This window comes from Terrapene carolina, unplaced genomic scaffold (genome assembly GCF_002925995.2).
Source record: "Terrapene carolina triunguis isolate 2854851 unplaced genomic scaffold, T_m_triunguis-2.0 Scaffold714, whole genome shotgun sequence".
Taxonomy (NCBI): Eukaryota; Metazoa; Chordata; order Testudines; family Emydidae; genus Terrapene; species Terrapene triunguis.
The window spans coordinates 11,883,033-11,900,371 of NW_020665065.1; the positions used below are offsets into that span (position 1 = coordinate 11,883,033).

Consider the following 17,339-nt stretch of genomic DNA (forward strand, 5'->3'; position numbering starts at 1 on the left):
GCCAGTGCGCTCCGGGTGCCCGCGGTCCGGACCGGGGGCGAAGGGGGCCGGGCTGTGCCAGGCGTGAGCGGTGCCCCACGAGGCGGTGGGGAGCGAACCCGCTCCGGTGCTGCGGCACGAAGGGGAGCCCCGGTCCTTGGGCACCGTAGCGCTCCGGGGGGGACCCAGCAGCCCGGTGGCCGGGCGCCCGCTGAGAAGAGCGCCTCCCCCCTGCCCACCGCTGTGTTCCGGCCACCGGCCACCCGCACGGCTGCTCCCACCGGCTGGGCCGAGGTAAGCGCTGCCCCACGCCGCGCAGGGGGAGGGAGGCCGGTGCAGGGGAGAAGGCTGCGGCCGTGGGGAGGGAGTCGAGCGGTAGCAGTAGCGGGTGTCCCGGCTGGGGGGACGACCCAGGAGCTCTGGACCCAGCTGCTTCCGATCGGGAACAGGATTCCCTCCTGTCCCGGCTCCGAGCCCCAGCCATATTGGTTGACCGGGAGGTCCCTCTGGGTCACTTGCCTCCCAGCCCTTCGCCTCCCCGCAGCTGGCTCTGAGTGTGCCCCGTGGGGCTGGGCTGCGGGGTCTGAGTGTGGCAGGGGCTTGCGATGGCTACCGCGGATCAGTCCCTGGGGCCGGGGTGCGTGCGGCGCGCTCTCCGGGCGGGCTTTGGAGAGGTCCCGAACGGGCACCAAGGAGCGTTTCCCCGGGCGGTGACTCTGTCATGCACCGATTGCGCTGGGGCTGCGGCGGGATCCTTCTGTTCGCTCCAAGCGGAGTGTCAGGACGGAGCCGCGTTGTGTCCCAGCCTGTGCGGGGGGCGAGGGTCCGGGGAGCGCACAGAGTGTGTGTGAATACGGAGATCTGACCCAGATTGGCTGTTCCTAAAGTGCAGCTAGGACAGGCTCCTGTCTTGGGCAATGGCCCGCACCAATGTGTCCGAGGACGGCGTAAGAACCCCGCAGCAGCAGTTGTGGGTCCTCAATCTGCTCCCCTCATTAGGTCTGGGGCCAGGGTTTGAACTCCGGCTAAAGCCTTCTCTCCTCCTACCACCTTCCCTCAACACACACATCCTGCTAACCTGGGCTTGGACCCAAGACCCCATGAGAGTGGAGGGTCCCAGCCTGAGGCAAGCTGGCACCCAGGGTTCAAGCCCTATCACTTTGCAATGTAGAGGCAACCTCAGTGGACTTGTATTTTGGGCAGACTCCGAGAGCAGCCGTGGGCTGGCTTCCTTTGTCCTCTGGACAGTCTGGTTTGGTGGACAGTGAAGTTTCCCCACCCGGCACCATGAACAGAGGGCTACAGCGGCCACATTGTGGGAAGTCTGGGATGTGGGTGGCTGGACTCCGGCCTGCATAATGCAATGCAGATGCCAGAGCCCCAGGCTGGGGCCCAGCGTTCGATAGTTCCAACCTGAGGTTACATGCCCAAGCCTTAGGTTAACAAACCCAGGGTCTGTTCCCTTGAGTTCTACTAACCCTGGGCTTACATTGCAGTGACTTCATCAGGATAGCAATGGGTGCCCCCCAAACTAGACCCGTTTCTGAGGAGTATTGTGTATTGTTTTGTTGTTTGTTTGTATTGCTGTAGCTCCTGGGAGCCTCAGTCGTGGACCAGAACCCCATGTGCTAGGTGCTGCACAAACCCAGAGCAGAGAGAGCTCTGCCCCCAAGGGTTTTACTGTTTATTCTGGTTTATTATTAACGTGTGAAGGGCTGGGCTGTAGGGATCAGACTTTCCAAAGTGCTGGGCATCCACCGAAAACAAAAGGAGCTACTCCGAGCTGGGCTCTTTTGAAAATCTGCCTCTAGGGTGGCTAGGAAAGAGGCCTTGGGTGAATGGGGGCACATGGGGATGAGAGAAAATCAGCCCTCCGTTAGGACAGGTGCAGGATGCTACACATGTCCTGCATTGAGCCCTGGCTCTGTCCTGTTCCATTTGTTTCCCACACAAAGCGACCCTTGTACTCTCCCGGCAGGAGCATGCCAATTATGTTGCTTCTGCTTATGCAATTACTGGGATAGCATTTTGACAGCTGAACCAAGTCTGTTAGGGTTTAATGTAATATACCGGCAAATCAGAGCCTTTTAAAACCAGGCTGGTGCATGCTCGGTTTTGCCTCTGGAGGATGCAGGATCAGTGAAAGAGGGTGAGTAGGTGTGTGTTAGGGGGATCAGTCTATCAATTTGCAGCTGTTGTGCTTGAATCAGAATACATCGCAGATGATGGAATAAACACACACACATGTAATTTACCAACCTACCAAACTCAATTAAAGAAAAAAAAAGGCTAGCCAAAAGTGAGATTAGATTTTGGAACTTGATTCTGTTCTTTCGTATGAGACCAAACTTTATTCAGGACCCATCCATCCCACCCATCCCTCCTCCCAACCACCCCTGTCAAGCACTGATAAAGCTATCCACAGCAGCAGTGCCTCTCTCTCTCTGATTGCTCTTTTAGGCTGTGTCTGGATGGAAACCTAGCAACACAGTAACTGTATTGTGGGAAAACGTTTCAATAGCTGGATTTCTTTTATCATACTCGGAACATCTTCAGAGGTTAGAAACATCAAGCCAGTCTCTCTAGCAGCTTGCAGAGGCTTATAGGTTGATAGGCTCAGAGCCTGGAATAATAGACGTGGGTTGGTGAGCGAGACAACAGATGGAACAAGTCTCTTCAATATGGTGAAAGATCTGCTTCCCCCCCCCCCCATCACTCTCCCTGCAAAGACTGCTGTTCCTATGAGGGAAACACTTCCCTGGGGAGGGCAATTCATATCTAATAGAAAAATCATTCAAGGGGAAACTAGCCATCACTATTTTTGACTGTTTCCCCTAGATACACACTGGGATAAGCCAATGGCCCAAAACAATGTATAATGGCGCAATATGCGCGGTCCTGGCTGGGGACTGGAAAATAGTATCCGTATTGTTCCAGTCATCCACTGCTACGAAGAATATGATTCCGTTTCTGCAGTATATGGGGCCAAATTCATCCCTGGGGTAACAAAACTGAAGTCACTCATTACAGGATGGCTAGATTTAGCTCTCTGGGCTGGATTCTGCCATGCTTATCTACAGTGAGAGGTACCTTGCCCTGCGAATAGTCCCTTTGATCTGAGTGCGCTAAGGCACTTCACGGTGAGTAAGGGCAGGAGAACCTGACCATCTATATTTAGTATTCGGAATATTGCAGAATTAAATGATTTAATGTGGACAAAGCCTCTACTTGGTTTGTCTAGAGCTGGTCACAGGTTTTGTTACCTGTTCTTAAAAATAATACTTTGCCCTTTACCGTCCATGGTTGATTCCATCCAAAGTTCTCAGGCTTTATGAACATTAAGCCCCACAAACTCCCCGGTGAGGCGGATGAGAAGAGATGATCAGTTAGGGGAGAACTTTGAACAGTTGGGTGTTTATCATTCATCGGCTGCAGATCAGGAGGGTGAGCATTTCGTTTAATACTTTGTATGGTATGAGTGTGTAGGGTAGGCTTAGTGTGTGCGGTATTGAGAGATTATGTAGGGCTGTTAATTTGTTGGTGTGGATTGTGGCAGAGGGTGTGGGTGTGTGTCAGCCAGTTCACCTCCTTCCCGCCCCCCACTCCAAAATCCTCTTATGATGTCAATGATCCAAGATAAAAAGCCCACTGCTTATACAAAAACTTGCCTGTTGTGTACGAGTGCTTAATGAATAACAATCCCGCTCCACTTTCAGGGGAGGGAATTCTTGCCCTGGCTGCGTATGGAATATCTGGATAAATCGTGATTTTTATTTCTGAAGTTATAGTTGGTCATACTGTGAGTCTCTGAGTGATATTGCTGTGATCTCTGTGCATGCCAACACACAATAAGCCCTGGTGTGGCTCTCTTAACAGGGAGCATTTAGCATAAAGTTGGTTTAATCCTCTAAGCTTATCAAGCGAGGACAAAAATTAGAACTCAACAGTTTAATTCATTTTAAAAAAAATCAAACCCTGTTATGTTTGTCTGTGTAGAGCGTATGATTTCTCCTTTCATTTGCTTTATAGGCTTATTTTATTATCCATTGTTTGTTTAAAAGCCTCTAACTATAGATACAGAATTGGTGGTGAAAGGTACCCAGTAATTAACTCTCCTCTGCTATAGGCTTATCTAGTATTCATGTAAGTTGTTTTCAGAGCTAAGGCCAGCAAAGTTCGAATGAGAGAGATCTGTGTGGCATCCCCAGCTGTTGAGAATCTGTTGCTGGTTTGGCAGACGACAGTGGGAGTTGTGGGTCTTGGGATTGGGCCCCTCAGTGGGGAGAAGTCCCATTTACTACTTGTCTCCTTTATTTCTGTCACGAGGAGCAGGAAGTGCCCGCATTTCCCCCCATGCTGAGAGATCACATAGTCATCACCAGGAGTACGCCTGTCTATATGTGCGGGCAGAGGGCAGGGAGATTGTGTGTCTGGTCACAGTTCTCATGAACTTCTTTTCCGAGGGCCGGATTCTGCCTCCCCTACTCACGTTGGGCAGCACCGTACTCCTGAATTCAGGGTGGGGGCTACTCCAGGAGTAAGGAACTACACCGTGGATGTGACTCAGCACTCGTTGAAGTGCCATTGCTTTCAAAGGGTTGTGACTCAATCCCAGTGCAAGTCAGGGTTGCGGAATCTGGCCCTAAATTAATAACCAAAGAACATGAAGATGACTGTAGGCACTAAAAGCCCAATCCGGCTCCCATTGACTTCCGGGGGAGCTGGGCTGGGTTCTGCAGTGCTAATTCTGAATATACATAAGCATGTGCTTAACTATGAGCATGGAGCCATCCTATTGAAGGCAATGTATTCAAGATCTAGATGTGGCTAGATACCTTTCTGACCCGGGAGCCGGTGGTTACTGTAAGAGCACTGGTGATGATACGGTACATGGTGCTGTCATTAATACTCCTCTGCAGCACCATGAGGGAAGTTTTTTGTGAGATCTCTGCATCACACTGAGTCATGCAGAATAATATATAAAGACCGATTAGTAACACAAATGGTGGGGGGGGGGATACAGATCTTTAAAAAAAAAATCTGTCAAAACAAGCCACAAGTATGTAATTTTGGCTGCATAGGATCTGCGGGGCTTTTTCTTTGGCGGGGGGAAATAAATAAATAAAAATGCTAAACCAGCGACAAGAATAGAAGCAGTCTAGTCCTTCGAAGCATCCCTTTAGAGGAGCTAAAAACTCGCATAGAGGGGAAAAGCAGATCAGATTCTTGCTCCAGCCACTGGATAAAGGCTAAAAAAAGAATGCATCCGAGTGGCTGAAATATTAGGTTGTCTCAAAAAAACATGATTGGTTTTTTTTTTTTTTTTAGCTGCATATTTTTCAGTGCTGGATTATGCCTGTTTTTGTCACTGGAAGTGAAGCCCCTGATTCTCTGCACTCCATTCCAGTTCAGCAAAGCACTTACGTGCATGCTTAACTTTAGGCACATCCTCGGGGCTTGAAGTTAAGCATGTGCATTCATGAATAAGAATGGATTCAAGCGTGTGCTTAGATGCTTTGTTGCAGTGGGGCCTAAAATATGTACATTCCGCCCCTTTCAAGTAATACCAGGTAAGGGATGCTTCTGAAGCCAATTGGATTGTAAACTTGTTGGCCCAGGGACCATCTCTTACTGTGTGTGAGTGTTTGTGTCGACTGTGTGTGAGGGCCTGGCACACTGGGAGCCGAATTTTGGTTGGGATGTGTCAGCGCTGCAATAATACCAATCATGCTCAAAGCCAGGGGAATGACTCTTAGGGAGCCCAACGGGGATCCAAAAGAACAGACTAGTTTTAAACGACTGTTTTCCATTCATTAAACCAGAGCCCCCGGATGTAGAAACCGAGAATTCTTAGTTCCTACCTGACAATCTTATTTGATCTGGGAGAAGACCTAGATCTGGTTTGGGCTGGATACGTTTTCTGTGTCCCATTTTGAATAGAACAGCCAACCCTTTAGAAAGGGGCTCACCTGTGGACCTGGTTTGCTTCCCAATATTCCTTTACTTGTTTAACAAATCGCCACTGGATTGTTGCTCAGTATATTATATAATCCAAGCTGTGTCCAGTCCCTGGGCTTGTTTTGTGCTTGCAGGCTCCAGGAGCTCCTGTGGGGTTGGTGGAAGAAATGTGCTCTCAGATGAGCAGGATAGAGACTTCCAGAGTCCTTAATCCCCCTTCATTTGGAATTGCTTCAGAAAGAGAGAAAATACGGTAACAATGTAGCCATTCATCTGTGCATGGATCAAAACAAACAATTCGGGGCCTGCGTCTGCCGTCCTTGCTCAGGCAAAACTTCCAGTGATTCCAATAGTTAGGCCTGAGTGAAGACAGCAGGATCTGGTCCCTGAGTGGGGGCGTTAGCTAGTGAGAACGGTGACTCTCAGGTGGTTTGACTGTGTAGTCGCACTGCCTTGAACAGATGTTCCATCCAGCTGGAAGGTGGTGGGGTTGTCTGTGGTGGAAGTCCATTCACAATGCAAGGCTGGCTCCTTTTGGCCAAGAATCCTGGTGCGTCCAGTCTGTGGGCCTCTTCCGGCTCTCATTAAAACTGTTTTTGCCATTGATTTCAGCGGGAGTGGGATTGGGTGGTCTGGGGCTGGTGTCCAATAGGCTCTTCCATCTTTGAACGCTATGCTCTGACCCATTCAGACTTCGGTCCTGGAGTGCACGAGACACAGGCCTTGAGCTCTGTGGCTTGTCCAGCAGGCTTGGAGGCCATAGTCCAGTCCCTTCCTGGGCCCTGTCTCTGGCCAGGTGCCAGCTCTCTGCAGATAGCTAATTGAGATGGTGGTGGCAGGGGGTGGCTTTGTTCAAAAGCAATGCAACAGTTTCATTAATTGGAAACCTGCTGTGGCTGAAGTGGGATCTGCTAATGAAGGTAGCTGGATACCTGCTTGTCCGAGTACATCCAGGGTCCAGGGTCTTGCTTCTCCTGTGAATAATGGCCCGTTTTGCCCTATGGCTCATTGTCTCCGTGGCAGCAATATTGGTGACACACACATTTCAGGCCCCATAGCGGAGCTATGAAGATTTGGATTCACTATCAGGCTGAACTGTGGGAGTTTTTCCCCCTGCGGGCTTTGATGGGGTCAGGGTTTGTCCCACTGTTTCAAGGTGATAAGGGTGGAATGGAAAGGACTGGAGACTGAAACCCGAATGGGCTGCAAAACTGCCTGGATGTCTGCCTACAAGGCTGGTGACAGAGACCCAGCATGTCCATTTCACTTGTCAGAACAGCATTCCAGAGCTTGGGGTGTGTGTGGGTGGTGGGGGGTGGGAGGGGAGGGGGAGGCAATGAGGAAGTAGTTGCTTTTTAGCTCAGGAGTGGGGAGAAAAAGCACCTAGTGATAGCATTACAGGTTTATTTTTTGGGGAGGGATGGTAGGGTGTAGAAGTGGCGCTGGATAACACTGGTGCTGTGCCTTTCGGGTTCATGATGGGCCCCATAGATCAGATGCAAGAAGCTCATCGCTTGATGGGGCTGTCAGTGGGTTTGGGGAAAAGGAGCAGGGTGCGTAGGTGTGATTCTGGGTTTATGGCTTTGCAGCTGGCGTGTGATGGTGCTATTCTGGGAACTGGCAGAACAAACAGGTACCACATCTCCTCCTACCCATCCCTATTTGGGAAGAGACACTGGCTTCCATGCAGCATAGACAGCTGTGGCTTTGTGATTTACTGTTCATCAGAGATGAAAGAGTCGATTCTCGCTTCATTTCTGGCCCGGTTATGTAGAAACGTCCAGCTTTTCCATTGTGATATTAATTTGGTCCTTGGGTGAGTAAGAGAGTGGCCGGCTGAGTAGAATTACATGGGATGGGAATATGACAATCAGCAGGCTACGGTTATTACTGAATATGAGCTATTTATATTGCATTCACCAGCCTGCACTTCTGTCCATTAAGGCGTGTGGATTAGCTTTATTTTCCACAGGTCTCTCGAGTAAATGGTTCTACCCAGACCGCAGCTGGGACAGGCAGCAGAGTTAGGATTTAACAGCCTTTGATTGGAGTTTATACCTTCCTGATCTTGGAGCTCTGAGTTCTTAAACTGTAACAGTAGGTGGCACTGCTCTGTGCATCTCGAATCTCGGAGGCAGCTTCACCCACTCCTCCCTAGCCACCTTCGGCTTTCAGCAGCGAACACTTCCCCTTGACAACGCTTTACGTGGGGAAGGGGGTCTGAGCTTGGATCCCATAGTGCTTGGTGCCTTAGAAATACCTTAGTCAACCCCCCAAGAGAGCCTGACGTTGTGTGATTAGAGCAACCACCTCGATCCCTGGTGTGCTGAGCGCTCCCAACTCCTCTTGACATCACTGGGTGCTCAGCACCTCATAGGACCGAGCAGGATGTAGTTTAGGGACCCCTGCCTGCCTTCACTGACATCAGTGGCCAAGCTCCAGCTGACTGGATGGGAGCAGGATCAGACCCATTTTGTACTGGAAGCACAGCACCGTCCACTCCCATTGGATCCCGCAGGTCCTGGCTGTTGTTGCCTCGCAGCTTTTTTATTCAGCGGAAGCTGAGGGTGCCCTCCCCTTCCCCCCGTGAGGGGTTAGCTTGTGTCCTAGTCCTGCTGGGATTGTCGGGAGCTGCACAAAGAAGGGTGTAGGAATCTGGATGCTGCCTGATTTTGCTTCCTTCCCCCAAATGTAGGACCCGGTCCTCCTGGTCATTGGCACCACCCCACTGCCTTTGATGGGAGCAGCATCTCCTCCTTGTCTTCCTTCCTGAGATTAGCAGGGCCTCACTCTCCTTAGCTGAGGGTGAATAAGGCACCCAGCAAAGACCTCTAAGCAGTCCTGTGCCCTTGCGATCACCCCAAAGGCCTGGCGGGAGTCGAGAGAGGCCCCGGGGCTCAGAGCAGAGTGCATGGCACAGCTCAGGGGCCCTCACGTATGTTCGATGTTGGATACAGACATCAGGATTCCACAGATGACTGTAACCTTGGACACCTGCCCCCTTTATTCTTGTCTAGAGTTCTCTGTTTGCTGGGAGAGGAGGTGGGGGAAGTGGGGCTGGAATACTTTCCCCACCATCTGCCTTAAGGCATCAGACTCGTGAGCTGGCACCATTAATTTCTGATCTCAGCCAAACCTTGTTAATAGAGAACATTCCTGCTGAACTGAAGGCAGTTCACGTTCCATAGACGCTGTGGAGGTGGGGAGGCGGCTGTGCATGCAGGGGACGAAAAGATAGGCTCTGACAGTCGTCTGGTGTTTGTTTTTTTTTCAAGCTGCTGATCGCTCCGAGTAGCCGCTTCTTCATACGGGGGAGTCAGAGGTGAGAATCGTTTATTCGCACACTCTGGACTCGAGGGCTGGGGCCAGATGCTGATCTCACTCGCTCCAGTGTCAGTCCGGTGACATCACTGGAGTCGCTCTGGATTTACATGGGATCTGTGAGCTCAGGATCCAGCCCTTGGATCATGGTGTAGCAGAGTCCTGAGTAGTGGGTGTCAGTGCCGTCTGCTTGCAGTTGCCCACTCTCTTCCTTCCCAGCATGCCTTTGCCTGGCACTTGTGTAGCTGGTACGAGAGCCCTCTGTACTCTTAATTAGCCCTGGGTCTAGAGTTCAAATCCCAGCTCTGCTGACTGACCTTGGGCAAGCCACCTACCAACCCTGCCCGAGCCTCCGTCCCTGCCTGCAAAGGGAGCTAATGATCCTTTTTGCTGACGGGGTTAATCAGAGAAATTGTTTGTAAAGTGCTCAGTGCTGTTAAAGGGAGAGGGTGGTCATGATCCACATCACACCACAGATCATGCATGTGAGTGAGGGGACAGCACCCGGGGTGTCATCAGGCCCAACCTCTGCCTTTGCTGCATCAGCAGGGTGTGTGTAGTGGAGGAAGAGGAGACCTATCTGGGGATCAGGAGAGAACTGACAGGCCATGCTGCTGCTGTGTTGAAGGATTAACGTCGGGGACCAGGCCTTTGTATCTCTCCCAGCCTGCCACCTATGGGCGAGGGAATTCTGGCTGGGCTTATCCCAGGCTGCCCAGGGCGGTGCTGTGGAGCTGCGGAGAGGCGGGATGCTAATTGTTCCGGGTGTTCCTTTTGAGTGACTCTCTCCCCCCGCCGGGATGCTCCTCCGCATTCCCAGTCCTAATGATACCTGTAGAATGATCTGATCAGCTGCTGACTGTCACGTGACTGCATCGTGTCCTTTGCATGGGCTCTTCTCTTCCCCTTCTGTTTTCTCCCGTCCTCTGAATGGAGGTCTCAGTCGATGCTATGGACTGGCTTGGATATTGGCAAAAGTGGACACAGCTCCATTGACTTTAAGGGAGTTGCACCTGCTTAAGCCAGCGGTGAATTGAATAAATAATATTCCGTTGCCTTTGCATGGCACTTTCAATCCAAGGATCATATGTTGTTTCGTTCCCAGTCTAGCTACAAAAATACATAGCTGGAGTCATGCCAGCTCCCCTCAAACTGCACCGAAAAGAGCCTTAGGTTTGCAGAATGACAGCAAAGAAGGAAATCTGGGTCTAGGCATAACAAGGTTTTGCTTAATTGCTGTTTTACTCTCTGTTGTGCCTGGGCTTTGGAGGGGTGTCAGGATTCCTGGCTCCTGTTTAGGGTCTGCCGCCAGCTTGTGTGACCTTGGGCAGATCACGTAGGTCAATATATCAAAAATGGCTACTGATTTTTGAAGTACCCAATTTGGGCCTCCCTTCACTGAAGCGATGGGTGCCATTGCTTTTGAAAATCATGCCCGAGGTTTTGAATGGGGTACCCTGAAACTGAGGCAAGTGGGATCTGGGGCTACTTGATCATTTGAGCCATAGTCTGCTGGGCCTCATCTTGCTCTCGCTAAAGTCAACGGACGCTTTGGCTGAATTCAGGGAGAGCAGGAGCAAGTCGCTCCTGTGTTTGTTTATTAGTGTGTAAAGCCGGGTATAATCCCCACACCCTCCCAAGGGGGCTGCGAAATGTAATAGGTGTTAGTGATAGGGTGATCAGATGTCCCGATTTTATAGGGACAGTCCCGATTTTGGGGGCTTTTTCTTATATAGGCACCTATTGCCCCCCACCCCTTGTCCCGATTTTTTACACTTGCTATCTGGTCACCCTAGTTAGTGAAAGGTTTGCACGGTCTCTGGTAAAAGAGGATGTGATCTAGAAATGCAAAGTGTTGGCTGCTCTGAGAGAGGTCTGCTATGTGCTGGCTGGTTGGTCCTCGTCTGTCGTAACCTGGCGTGGTGAGTGACCTGCTTCTTAGTGCTGGTTTAGAGAGAGTTTGACAAATCCTGATTCTCCCCCTTACTCAGGGGACAGCCACATGTGCAGCCCCCACCTCCCCGAATCAAAGGAAGGGCTTTTTGTTCTCTTCATGTAAACAAGCCAAACAACCTCCCTGGGAAGAGGGAGCTGCAGACTTGCCATCGAATGCCTGTGGGAAGGTTTAAAAGGCGTGAAGTGAAGTGAAAGAGAAGTGAAGCGCAAGCCTCCCTCTTGCTTGTAAATCAAAACCAACCCAAACAGTTTTTCTTGAAACTTCCTCCTCCTCCTTCCTCCCCTCCCCTCCCCGCACTCGCTCTCCCACTAACGAGTCATGCGCTGAGTTTAATCTCCAAGCCAATTTTTCTGGCTGAGTTGAAATGAAAAGGCGGAGACAGGCTCACAAGAGCATGAAAGGGACTCGCTAAAACAGTGGACTCCATTTCAACTGGGGTCTGAGAATCTGGACAACCCAGGCCGACGCTTGTTTCGAAAGCCAAATCCGTTTTTCTGTAGAGCGTGTGCCATTGCTTAAAGCAGGTAGAACGCTGTTCTCTCTGGTGCTTGCTGCCAACTGCAGCAGGCTCAGAACACCCTGGGACTGGGCCTGTGGGGGGAGAGAGATGCTTGTGTCTCCGAACCCACTGGGCTTTTTTGCAGTGACTTGTACTCTGGCTAGTTTCAGACTTGTATGGGGATCCATGCAGGCGTTTAAATAGCTATTTCTGGGAGTTCTACTCCCTCCACTGAAGTGCCTTTGGAGTCTGCAATGCGTGTTGACATCCGTCATTTTTACACAGTCAAATGAATTCAAAGTTCTGAGATCAGCCACCCCCACCCCTAATTACCAACCCCCACGTCTCCGCTCTAGTGGGTCATGCGCGTTGCTTGGAGAGAGGCTGTGGTCTTGGGTGTCACTAGTATCTATACACCCGGGGCACAGAGCGCGATAAAGATTCTGCAGCATCATACACAGCAATAAAGCACCATTCAAGAGCACGATACATCAGCAGGTAAATGTTTTATTCCCGATGGAACTGCTTAATCTGTAGATAAGAAGCTACCGTCTTGTAAATCTGCTGCTGCTACACCGAGCGAGTTCCTCCGTGAAAGTCACCGAGTCGTTACTCTGGAGTTCGCAGAGCAGTTTGCCATATAACTGGCGCAGTGAAGCGATGGACCTTGTTTAGATCCCAGTACCTGAGAACTAGGTGTGGAGTAGCACAGATAGTAAGCCTGGGATGACCTTTCCATTGGAAAAAAGCCTCTTTCTGTTTTGTCTCCTGTGATTCAGAACTCGCTGGGTTAAGACATCCCTAGTGACCTAAAATCTTTGGCACAAATTCACCCCTGCCACAACTCCAGTGAAGTCAATAGAGTTCCAGCAGGATGAGTTTGGCCCCATATATCCCATCAACTTCCGTGTGCTCTGGGTCAGGCCCCTGCCCACCAATGCTGCCTCTGTCCATTCCACTCCTCTGTCCCAGCTGGGGGCTGGCTCCAGTGATTCTACTGAGGCAAGTGGAGGGCCTGACTTCCCGAGGGGCCTGACACCCACAGCACCCATTGGCCCCAGTAGGAATGGGGGGAGCTCAGGTTGTCCATGTCTGCACCATGCACAGCCAGCCAGTTCTCTTTGCTGCCTTGGGCCAACACCAGCTGGGAGTCGGCCCTGAACGGATAGAATTTGAAGAGCCGCAAGTATATCAGACTTGACAGATGGTGGAAGTTGCAGCACATCCACTTAAATGACTTGTCCAAGGCCTTGCGAGAGAACCTGTGGCAGAGTCAGGAAGAGAACACAGGTCTGCCTTGACTCTCACTCCTCTGCCTTAGCCACAAGGCCATCCCCTGGAGAACGGCAGCATTTGCCTCTGGCCTCAAATAAGAAGGGGAAGCAGCATCTCAGCCTATGAAGGGGTGTGTGTGGGGTGCATCCTATGGGCAGATCCCCTCGGGTATCATGTGGTATATTCTGTTTATTTCCCTGGGGCTGGGTCATTGCACTGCATAGGGGCTGGGAAAACTCCATGAGGCTGGACTTGGGAAGTGTGTGTGTGTGTGTGTGTGTGTGTGGGGGGGGGAGAGGGGGAGGCTGGGAGGTTTTGTCCCCTGCAGAACTGGCCTGGCAGGGAGATCCAGGCTGAACTCAGATCGGCCAAGGCCCATCCCATCCGGGTAGGGGCATTTTGCCACCACAGCCTGGCCTGTGGTCACCATGGTTCTTGCAGAAGCTGGGCTCCCTGCAGCATGATTTCCCCTCCCTAACGGAATGGAGGGGAAAACATGTGACTTAATGCTCATGGGAATCAGCACAAACTTCTCAGCAACAGTTAGTGGGTGTATGGGGGGCAGGGGGTATAGGAGGGGGAGCATAATCCTGTTTCTTCATCTGCCTTCCCAGCCCTCCTTGCCAGCAGCTCCCACACCCTATGGAGCACCCTGGACAGTGCTGCAGCCCAGGACCTGCCCCACCCGGCAGCATGCCCCTCTCTCTCAGGTGCTAGCCAGCAAACGCTGGGGAATATCTCTTTGCAGCAGCCCCTGTTTGCATTGGAAGGATCTTGGGCTCTAAATGAGATTAAGGTGCCCCTAAAGCATGTTTGCTCATTCTCCCCGTCTGTCCCCTCCTGCACCCCGGGCAAACGGTCTGTAGGGCTGTGTCCATTGAGCCGTGGGAGCCCTTGATGGGAGTTTCTGCATGGCTGGCACAGTTGGCTGGAGCTCTAAGCCCTCGTCCTGGCAGGGCAGCTGCAGATGTGCTGTTTAAGCACCAAAGCACCCTCTTCCCCCCCACTCCGCCCCATCCCTGGGGAAGTTTTCGGTGAGTCACGATGCTGCTTCCCTCCCGCGCTTGGCCAGAGCTGCGGTGGCGGAGGCACTCCAGTCTCTGGGTTTTACGCCTCTGCTTCCAGATTTCTCCCTGATCCCGGGAAGATGAGAAATTAGTGCTAATTGATATAATTCTGTAAGTGTCAGGTTTCCATGTGAGGGTAGCAGCTGGCTGAATACATTTCTAAGGGGGAGGGCAGCCCAGCAGGGGATACGTGAGCCTACTTAGACCCTGCCCTGCAGGCTGCCAGGACCTCCTGGGTCCAAAGGGAGCGTTCCCGTTGATTTCAGTGAGAGCAGGCTTTGTCCCAGTGACCCCCAAACCAGCTGTAGGGATTTGTCATGAAAAGGGGTCACTGGGGAATTAACCCAGGAATGAATTCAGCACTAAAAGCATGTCTCCTTCACTTGAGTTCAAGGGATAACTCCATCACCTGGTAGATGTAGGAGACTCTTATCCTCTGTGGACCAGCCAGGAGAAGGTGATACCACAGATATGCACTGAATAGTGGGGTACACAGGGACACAAGAGAATGATTGGGGCAGTTGAGAGGCAGGATGGGCCAGGGATTAGGGCTCTAGCCTCAGACTTGGGAGAACTGCATTCAGTTCCTGTTCTGCCACAGACTTCCTGTGTGACCTTGGGCAAGCAGCTCAACCACTTGGTGCCTCAGTTTCCCCTCTGTAAGAAGAGGGTAGTAGCGTTTCTCTGCTTCTCAGGAGTACAGTGAGGACAACTACATTGAAGACTGTGGGGGGCTCAGATGCTACGGTTATGGGGAGCAGATGAATACCACAGACACACTTGCCTTATGAGATTCGAACAACTCACTGCCCCCTCTTTGTGCCTCCATTTTCTCATCTGTAAAATGGCTATGCCAACACTTACACTCTTTTGCAAAGCACTTTGCGCTCTAGGGATGGAAAATGCCATAGAAGAGCTGAGTGCTGTTAAAGTGCCATTGGGATCAATTTTCTAGCCCAGATAACGTCCCCTCTAACCTCGATGTCTGGAGTCTGGCATTTCTGGTGTCAGTAAATTATAGCAATAAAAGTGAGACCTTCTGGTCCATGTGGAATGGAGGTTAAATTGTGTCTGGAATGAGGGATGGCTGATGTGTGTGGCTCGTACGCCCCTCCCTCCACAAGGTACTGTCTTCTCATGCCTTCCAAGCCTGGGAAGCAAAGGGGGCGCGTGGAACTGGTAGAGCTGTCTCAAATGGAAAGAAGAAACCATTGATTTATGTGTGTGAGGCTGAGTCGCTGCTCTGCTGAGGCAATGGCGGAAGTCTAAGGGCAGGCCTGTACTGAGGGTTGTTGTTCCAGCGTAGCTACACGGGTGTGTAAATGTGTCGCACCAGGGTAAGCGGTTCCGTTGCAAGCCTTGAATGACACCTGTGCCGTGAGTCTACACCCCTGTGCGCCGGAGTTAAGCTGAACTAAGCCTTGGTGCAGATGTGGCGATGTTTACAAAAGAAGTCTTCTGTTGACCTAGCTGCTGCTGCTCGGGGACGTGGATTCCCTACGGCAGCGGAAAACCCCCTCACGGCGAGGTAGGACGGGCCTGCCCCATGCTGCATTGCAGCCCCTAGTGTAGACAAGGCCTACAGTCGGGATTTGCACGGCGATGTGCTATGCCAGTACAAATAGCCCCCGCGCAGACTGGCCCCCAGTGGCACTAGAACACTGAAGACTTTGGTGAGCTTCCTCCCCATGGCACAGAGAGCTGGCCAGGAGGTGGGGCACAAAATGGGCTCAACACTCTCCTTTGCATCCAAACAGCAGGAGTGGGGCCCCCCCAAATCACATGATTTTTAAAAACCATGATTTTTTTTTTCAGCCAGTAACAAATTTTAGGGTCACTTTCTTCTTGCCCTTTGGTTTCTGAGCTTTTTAGCAATCTCATTTTCCCAGCTTTTTCTCTGCATCCATGACATGTAAAAGAAAGCTGACAGTCTCACATGTTCACATGACTCCAGGAGCTGGGGCTTTAAGAAAAGCCCCGAATATGGCAAACCTCGCCATGAAACCAGGAGGGTTGGCGACACTGTGGCTGTTACTCCAGCTCTGTGTTACAGCGTGAAAAGGAAAACAACAGGGTAAAAACACAGGTTTGGTGGAGGGGTATTGTGGCCAGGCCCCCTCTTCTCCAGGCACACCCACGTTCTCCTGCTATGCCTGCAGTAGGGTGGTCAAGTGGCGAAAGGGCCCCTAGTTTGTGTCTCAGTCCCTGACACTGGGGTGATTCTGCCGGGGCCGGTGTAGGGGCTGATTATTCTGGTGACACCGTGCAAAGCAATGGCCTACGCCGAAGGATCAGGCCCACAGATTTTTCCTCTTTACCCTCCGTGTTGGTAGGCAAGTGGTTGGCATATTGGTGTGGGGGGGGAGGCTGCTCTCCCGGCTGTCAGGTTATGAGGAGACTCTCAAAAGGGGAACTTGGGGGTTAATCAGGACACGCTCGTCAGCGTCACCATGCACTAAAGAGCATGCTATTGCAGGGGAGCTGCAGACAGAGGCCAATGCCCAGCCACCCTCCCCCTTGTCAGTACTCCCTGGCCAGCCCTGTGCGAAGCCGGTGCCAGGGAGCTCGGTCAGAGCTTAGAAGCAGGCCCAGGGAGGCAGCTGAGCAAAGAACAGCATTGCTGCCCACGGTGACGTAAACGGGGGAGCCGGCGAGCATGGGTTGGAATATTAAATGGACCAGAGGGGCTGACAACAGCCCACCGCCTTGTCAAGGGTGAGGTGGAGGGGGAGCTGTGGGGACCTGGGACTCAAATGGGGATCCTGGTGTGTGAGATTCCTTCCTGGCTGTAATCATGCCCGGCTTTCATGTAGCAGATGTGTTTCTTCACTGATGTACCGAGGTGCGGCTCTAAACGCAGGAACGGGAGGGGTGGCAGCCGGAGCACTGAAATCCATCCCCCCTTAACAAGCTTGTTCTCGTGGGGCCCCCACGCACATGGCTGAGCGTTTTGCTTGGCTCAGGCCCAATCCCAGCAACTTTTTAACCAAGCTTGTTACTTCCGAAGCAGCTCGGTGGCTCCGTTTGCTCGGTGCTGCCGGGTGGAAGCCTGTAAGGGTGTCGACACTATTGCTGGGAGCAAGCTGTGTCAGCGGGCTAGAAATAGCTTCACCCCGGCATAACCCCCAGATCAGAACTTGTGCGGCTAGCCAGCGCCTCCGCCAGTGTCGCAGGGTCCACGCCGCTGTGTTTCACGCCCTAGCGCAAACCCCACTAACACAAGTCTGTCTACCCAAGCTGGGAGGCTCGCAGTGTAGACTTACGCCATATGCCACAAACCTGA

General features: G+C 51.9%; 1 protein-coding gene across 1 annotated transcript in view; it reads left to right on the forward strand.

Annotated features, from left to right (window-relative positions):
* The first annotated feature begins 219 nt into the window (after positions 1-219).
* DISP3 (dispatched RND transporter family member 3) overlaps positions 220-17,339 on the forward strand; it is a 53,445-nt gene continuing 36,325 nt past the window's right edge. Inside the window, exon 1 of the mRNA XM_024210627.1 lies at positions 220-273. The gene's annotated coding sequence lies outside the window, so the exon portion shown is untranslated. The remainder of the gene's footprint in view (positions 274-17,339) is intronic.